The sequence below is a fragment of the Myzus persicae genome, unplaced genomic scaffold (genome assembly GCF_001856785.1).
Source record: "Myzus persicae strain clone G006 unplaced genomic scaffold, MPER_G0061.0, whole genome shotgun sequence".
Classification (NCBI taxonomy): domain Eukaryota; kingdom Metazoa; phylum Arthropoda; class Insecta; order Hemiptera; family Aphididae; genus Myzus; species Myzus persicae.
The window spans coordinates 45,698-53,724 of NW_019103914.1; positions in this window are offsets into that span (position 1 = coordinate 45,698).

An 8,027-nucleotide genomic window follows, 5' to 3' on the forward strand; every position below is an offset into this window, starting at 1 on the left:
AATTAATTGGTTTTTAATTTTTAATTTTTAGTCATAATTGTTCCGTGTTTATGTTAAGTCAAATAGTTTAAGTATTGGTAGTTAATATTTAGGATTATATCGATTACAAATTGTAACTTAGTTTACACTGTTTTTACTTTAAAATTAATCAAAAAATAAATGTGACGGAAATGAGATCCAGAGGTTCACCTCTGTCATTGGCCCTCAATTTCAATGTTGTACAAATATTATTGTTATAGTTACTTGCGTAGTTGCTCTCACAAAACGGGCATACAAACGTAATAGTTTAAATGTAAAATTATACTCAAATTTACAAAATATGCTGTTTTGTTTATATTCATTTATCTAAGATCGGTTTATTAATGTATTACTTGCTTCAATTTTGAGTAATCTCGTAGATTTAAATTTAAATAAATAAAATAAATAAATAAATTTAGTACAAATGTCGAAATGGTAGATATAAATGTTTACCATCACATGTTAAAATCTGTTTTTCGTCTATAAATTTCTTTTCGCAAAAAAAATTGGTAGGTACATATTAAATTGGTATAATAAAAATTGCTATCCTACATTCTAGATTTCTGCATCAGTACATCAATACTAAACTACGACAACACTGCAACAGTTGTTTGGACGATAATTTAAATTTTGAATAAACAACAACATTGAAATGAAATGTTGCACCAGCCTTTAGTGTGCAAACACATCAAAACGAAAAGCAACGTGAATGGATCAAAAACTATGAGTCACGCCGTTTTTTACATAATTCAATTCACACTTATTACTTTATCACAATAAAAAAATATGTCATTAGTCTGTGGCAGTCTATCGTCAGTGTCGCACATGGTTTTAGATTACGTGTCTAAATGTTGCGTACCTACCTATTTGATTTATAATTATCTGGTAATTGGAAAATATTTTATTTTTTTTCTTACAATGTATGTTTATCCTCCAATTTACTTTTTTTTTAATTTTCCTAAATAAATATCATTTAACAGTGATGTTTTTCTCATTTTTTTTTTTTAATGCTTTGTTCCTTATGGTACACATTACACATATAATTTTTTTTTTTTTTTTGTTTTTTTATTGAATATATACAATCTGTAAATTAGTTTTACAATAAGAATATGAGCTAAAATAAGTAAGAAGACATGATTTGCTTGATAAAAGAAGTAACCCAGCGGCTACACTTTTCATTGATTTATTTATGTTAGATATATATGTATATTATATATATACATATGTATGTATTTTTTAAGTTTTGAGATTAAAAGTTTAGGTCACGGCACCATCTTCTCTTAAGCCTTCTTTGGGGATTCCCGGGTATTGTTTGTGAGTTTAGTGCTGAGATTAGCGGGTTGGGGTGGTTTTCTAGACGTAACCTATAACGTTTGTGTATAGTTGATGCCATTTCTGAGACAGTTTTAATGTTTAGGTCTGTGTGGAGTGTGAACACATATAATAAATTCATTATTTTGATCAGCTATTCGTAAATTAAAACTATGAATATGCCCCGACAGGCATACTTTTATAGATCTATATTATTATGTTTATAAAAAATATAATATAATATAAGCATTAATGCATCAAATTTGGTCCAGAAAATCAAGAACGTATGTGTGGGGATTAAGGGTTAAGTTACTCTCCATCCCTAAAAAAGTACTACATTTTACATCAGTTTTTTGACTATCCATATTTTAACCCCCTCTTCCCCACGAAAATGTGTTTAGTTATGACTTTGCAAAAAATAACGTCATAGTGTCCGAAAAATAACTTAATTGAGTCCGAAAAATAATATATAATAAGTCCAAAAAAATACATTCACCTACCCATTTTACAGAATTAGATATTATAAGACCACTGTCAGTACATAATATGTAATTGTCAACAAATAATTGTAGTAGATTAGAGTACCTCATTGGCGCACATTCGGGAGTGCCATGGGGGCGCTTAGTACCCCCCCCCCCCCCAAGTCTTTAATTAGCACCTCCAGATTATTTTGAATTGATATTAATTGATAGTAATTGATATTATAAATATTGATTTAAGTGTAATTTTGCATTTTGAAAGAATGAGTTTAGTCCAGTTTGTATCGGTAATGCATTTATGCCACTGACATATATTTCCTATTTAAACATGTTTAGTATATTTAAATTGAATAAAACAAATAAAAAACAAAAATGATGAAAGTGGTGAAAATGTGGATGATCCTGCAGTATGTATCCCTTGTCCATCGAAGAATGTAATAGTCGTTGTATTAATTGCAGGTTATAACATATAGGTCAAAAAAAATTCTTTATTGAAAATCAGGTTCACTACTTCGATTTTTTTAACGTAGTAGCTTATAATTTTATTTTAAATGCAATTAATTTATGCCTGATCTGGTATAACCGTATAGCTGTATATAGGGGTGAGGGGCAAAACCCCTCGCGAGTCACTTTAGGGTAAAACATTTTAGCACTCCCAAGCTTAAGGACTGAATGTGCATCTATGGAGTACGTACCAAATGCTAAAAAAAATAATAACTCATTAATACAAATTATCATGTATTTTATTGGAATTTAAATTTTAATATCCTGCATTTATATACTATTATGATTGTCAAATATCGCTACCGAATACCGACGATCAGCTTTACCACTGATTTTATTTGTATGTAAATAGTTATCTCATTATTGGCTACATAAATTGTATAAGGTCAATAATAACTATAATGCATGGATTTATATGAACTACTAAGTGTCAAAATCGTGAAAATATGCAACAAATATGAAAGAAAAAAAATTTAAATTGTGTAGTATGACAAATTTCAATTCACAATTTTTATTAGATAAATTTTTGATACTAGTTAATACATTTTTTACTTAAAATAATTTAAAATAAATTATACAACTTATTATAGTAATAATATTATAACTGTAGATGCTTGACGAAACATTATTTTATACATTTTTATTTTTATTTTCGCTTCAATATGTAATAAATGTTATATGTTGTCAAATAAATGCACAGATATGCAATAACAATTTGCAATAACCAAAAATTAACAAATATAGCTTCAAGCTATTACAGTTCGTTACGATTACTGACAATCCCAAAAATGTGAAAAGCAAAAAAATATGCGCTCTTTTACCTTGTAACCACGATATCTATACTAAAAGATAACAGTGCTAATATAACTAATATCTAATTATAAATAATGCATATCAGATATTAGATAACTGTAGCCAGTAGGAAATCCAATATAGTAAACGCGTGTGGTAATTATATATAAATTCAATAAAAATATAGTTAAAATAATAACTAGGGAACAAATTTTATTGTTATTACGTATTTTTAGATTCTGAGAGAAGCGATAAATGTATTGATTTTACAATAATGTTTTTATGTGTGTGTGTGTGTGTATGTGTACACGGTAATTAGTCGTAATAATAATGGTTCGATTTTTTACTTCAGTATCTTTTCCGGTGGGAAAGAAAATCTAATTGGTACAATCGAAAGGTCCAAATTTAAAAATCACAGTAGTTTTTAAAGCACCTGGAAAAACAGAAAAAAATAAGGAAAAACGGGGATTTCTACGCAAAATCGGTTTTCGACAATATCAATTTCGGTTTTTGATGTAACTCTAGAAAAAATAACAGTACATGCATGACATTTTCACTAAATGTTTATATAAGTATTTTCTATACACCATAATATTTAAAAAATAAAATAAAATATTTTTTCATGAATTATTTATAGACATATTAAATTTTCAGTTAATGTCGATAAAAAAAACTTGAAAATGTTACACAAGATTTTTCATATATTTTTGTAAGTGGAAATTGAAAAAAAATCAGTCTAAATCAACAATAATTGTATATGAGCGTCTGAAGTTCGTATTTTTACACAAGTCGGAAAATCATGAACATTTGAAAATGATTTTGAGTTAGAAATGCATAAAAAATGTTCTATTTATACCTAAGCTTTGAACATTTAATATAAAAATCCCTTAAAATTATCCTACATTTAACAACAAAAAAGTTTACCAGATCGTCAAATTAATTTAAAACAAGGTTGCACATGCAAGTAATGAATTCTGTAACCAAAAAATCTAAAAAAATAGATAAACATAGCTTATTTTCATAGTTATTTTAAGTTCAAATTTGGACAAAATCATTCAACCAAGAATAACGATTTTAATTATAATGTAGTAATTTAAAAATATTATTCGTGGGTACTTGAAACTTTCAGAGTATCTAAGCAAGTATTATATTTTATACACACAATTACATTTTCAAATGCATTTTTTTATAGACAAAAATTGATTTAACCAACTATCTTCATGCTAATGACTATTATATAGTACACTAAAATAAATTACTTTAATTACAATAATATCATAAAATATACCTTCTTAGTAATATTATAGGCTGGCTGGCTGTCTTCAATCAGAATTGTTTTTCGTACATAATGATTTTTTTTCATTGAATTAAAATTTAGCACCATCCATTACAGTGAATCACTTTAAGTTGTAACCTACTGACAGTAGAGTGACATCTACTTACCCGATTTATGTTCATATAGTTGTAATATTTGATATTTGGTTAAATATAGCCATATGAGTACCTAAATATATATTTCATACATTTCTGAGTATATTGGTGGCTGGTGCTAATTTAATCTTGCATATTTAGTTGATCAATCTTAAAATTAATCATAAGTTTAAAATAAATCAATCTGATAGGATGTTAAGTTTTAATATATAAAATTTTTAAATATTTATAAAATCCTTAATCCTTTTTAGTCATGCCTCTCATATGCTATTATTTAGCATTTGTCATTCATAAATGATTAATGGAATGTTTTGTATGATTTTTTTTTAAATGTCTCTTTTATGACAAATATTCCCGCATCTATTAGGGACTCCATTCAGCTGATCCAATATCATATACTGCCCTGGATTCACTTCCTCTTTAAACCCAAGTTCTGATATCATGATTAAGGTTTATTGATCTTGTTCCCTATATATTTTGTGTGCCTCAAGTTATTGTTTGTAATTATTTTTCGAATTCCACATCAAAATACACGAAATGTATCAGTACCCTTTACCATTTTCAAGAGCGAATATTCATATTATGAATTTATCCTTATGTAACTTGATTCTATTTAATGATTATTTATTATATTATATTGATTTTTAGGTTAAAGTTACAACTTTTTCATAAGTCTGTGCATATTTTATAAAAGGGCAGATGCTCGTTAATACCAACAAATGAATTAATAAATAAATATTTTGTGTTTACATATTGTTTTGTAAATATTTGGAGTATTTTTGTTTTATTTAACTTTCTTCATTTCACTATCGTCTATCACACATTACCTAACAGCTTGGGTCCTTATAAAAATTAATGTAATTTTTTTTTCACATTTGTTATAATTCCCGAAGTTGAAAATTCCCGTAATAATAGCAGAATATTTAAAAAAAATTCCTTCTAAAACATTTTAACGAGAAGGAAAAGTTGGTCCTATATTGCAAATGTTGTGAAAAATTGGTATAAAAGAGTAGTGCTTTCAACTTTTCAAGTATATCAGTAAATGAAGGTATAATACTATAATGTATACGCTAATAGCCTAATACGCTATACCACTAAACTAGGTGTCACCAACCTTTTCCAATAAGTGAGTTTCATCAAAAATAATAAAAACCTGGTGATCGACCATTATTATTTATTAGTTTATAATTTTAGATGTATTATTCCATGTGGTTTAATAATAAATGGTATTCTTCTATTAATATTTCTCCATCGGAAAATTGTATTTTTTTCTTCACTTTACCTTGCAATTAACCTATGAAGCGGAAGTGCTTAAGTTTTAACATTTAAGACTAGGGTGAACCATTCAGTTATTGAATACCCTCCACAAGGGCGGACCCGAGAGGGGGATCGTATTAATATACGATCGAACCAGTCGATCAGTATTCAGATTTTGGTTACATCTATAATCTATATATTGACGAATTATCGTAGGCACTAATAACGGATGGCCAAGCCCCACAACCTCATAACCTGACTGTTATATAGCCCCCAAAAATAACCTGAAGATTTCACACATTTACATTTTTTCATGGGTTTTGACGGTTTTGTAATACCAGAAGAGCCCCTTACCTACTATTCAAGTCCGGTAAAGACCTACATGAGCTTCTGCACTTCTCCAAATCTTGAACATCATTTGCGCTTACACCTACATCATATATAAATACACGAGTGTCAAGTGTGCGTAGTGACCAATGGCAAATGTGGTATGAATAATCGATTTTATGGGACATTTCAGCAACAAAAAAAATATATCTGTCTAAGCAGCACAATGAATGATGATGTTTTCCAAAGTGTAATACACAAAAAAATTACTTTTCAAACTCTGTTATTTTATAACATATAATATATAAAACTATATACAATATACATACATAAAAAAAATCAAATGTACCTATATGTATGATACTCACGTAGTCTTGCATAGTTGATAGAATTTGAAAACATTTTCAATTGAATATTTTAAGGACACTGCCACAGACTTTTTCTGCATCCGTTAGTCCGAAAAATATATTGTGGTTTAAGTTTCAAACAATTTTCATTCATCATACATTAGATATATTTTATCTTGAGGTTTCATTTCTTTAAATCTTTAATGGCAAGGTTTTATTAGTCAGTTGATACATTCCTCCAATAATTATTTAGACATATACAATGTTTCTATTAACATAATAGGTATACGAGATAATTAACAATTAAGTATATAGTAATGTCAATACAACAAACAAAACCTACCCTTTATTTATATTCACCCATAGACAGAATAATAACTTTATTATACCATGGTAGAATTTATATTGCCTCAGTAATCACTGGACGTATTTATAAGTATCTGTGGCATTATTTCTATGTAATATTAGTTTTTTTGTTTTTTAACTTTGAGAACTTCGGTTAACTTTAATCGGAGATGGTACAACTGGCCCTTAGTCTGCTTCGTAATTACCTATTACTTATTTAGGAGTACATGTTCTAAGAATAGTGAAAAAATGCAAGCATATGTACACATGAGCCTTTTACAATCACTTAACAAGATGTCAGAGCACCATTCGTTCTCTCTCTTAGACTAACGAGCAATATAGCAAATTTATGTTCAGCAGAACCAATCAAGTATTCCCAGGGTTGTTACTTTTAATACTAAAGTGAATTCACCTACTATCAAACTTTAAACTAAGAATATTATATGTATACTTACATTGACTTTAATACTTTATTTTAATTTTTTAAAAAGTATAAGCATTTTTGTATTGTACTAATTTACACGCTCATAACATACATAAAATTATAATATCATACAATAGACAATGTAAGGATTCAGGTAATGTTCTTAGCTTAAAGTTTGATTATAGGTGAATTCACTCCAATATTAAAAATAATAACACAGGGTTGTTAATAGTAAATTTGCCATTTAGCTTGGGTCAGCAGAGAGAAAACAAATAGTACCCAGACATCCTCATTCCTCTATGTCACTATCACAAGTAACCCTCAAGACCAGAAAAAAAACACTCTTAGAGCTTTGAATATAAAGCAATTTCTAAACTGTTAATATCGATTCAAAATGAACAAATAATAAAGCATTTAGCACGGTAAAGTGATGCATGTGACATGCTCATATTCAACACAAATGCCAACAATATCACCGCAAACCACACAATAGTATTCTGTTCATTTTTATAATAAAAATAGGGGTGAGGGCAAAGCTCCATTGGGTTACTTTTTAGGAAATGGTTGGACTAGTTGCGTCACTGCACTTAATATGTCCATGACAACAAATTTATCAAACGAAGACATAAAGTATTCCAGGGCCAAATTTATTTCATACACCGCCACTAATTGGACCATTTTGGATTATAAATATATATATTATACTATATATGTGCGTGTTAATCTTCTGTTATGTATACTTAACCCAATAGAACTTACATTAATTTGTATACAAAAGTTTTATAAGATAAA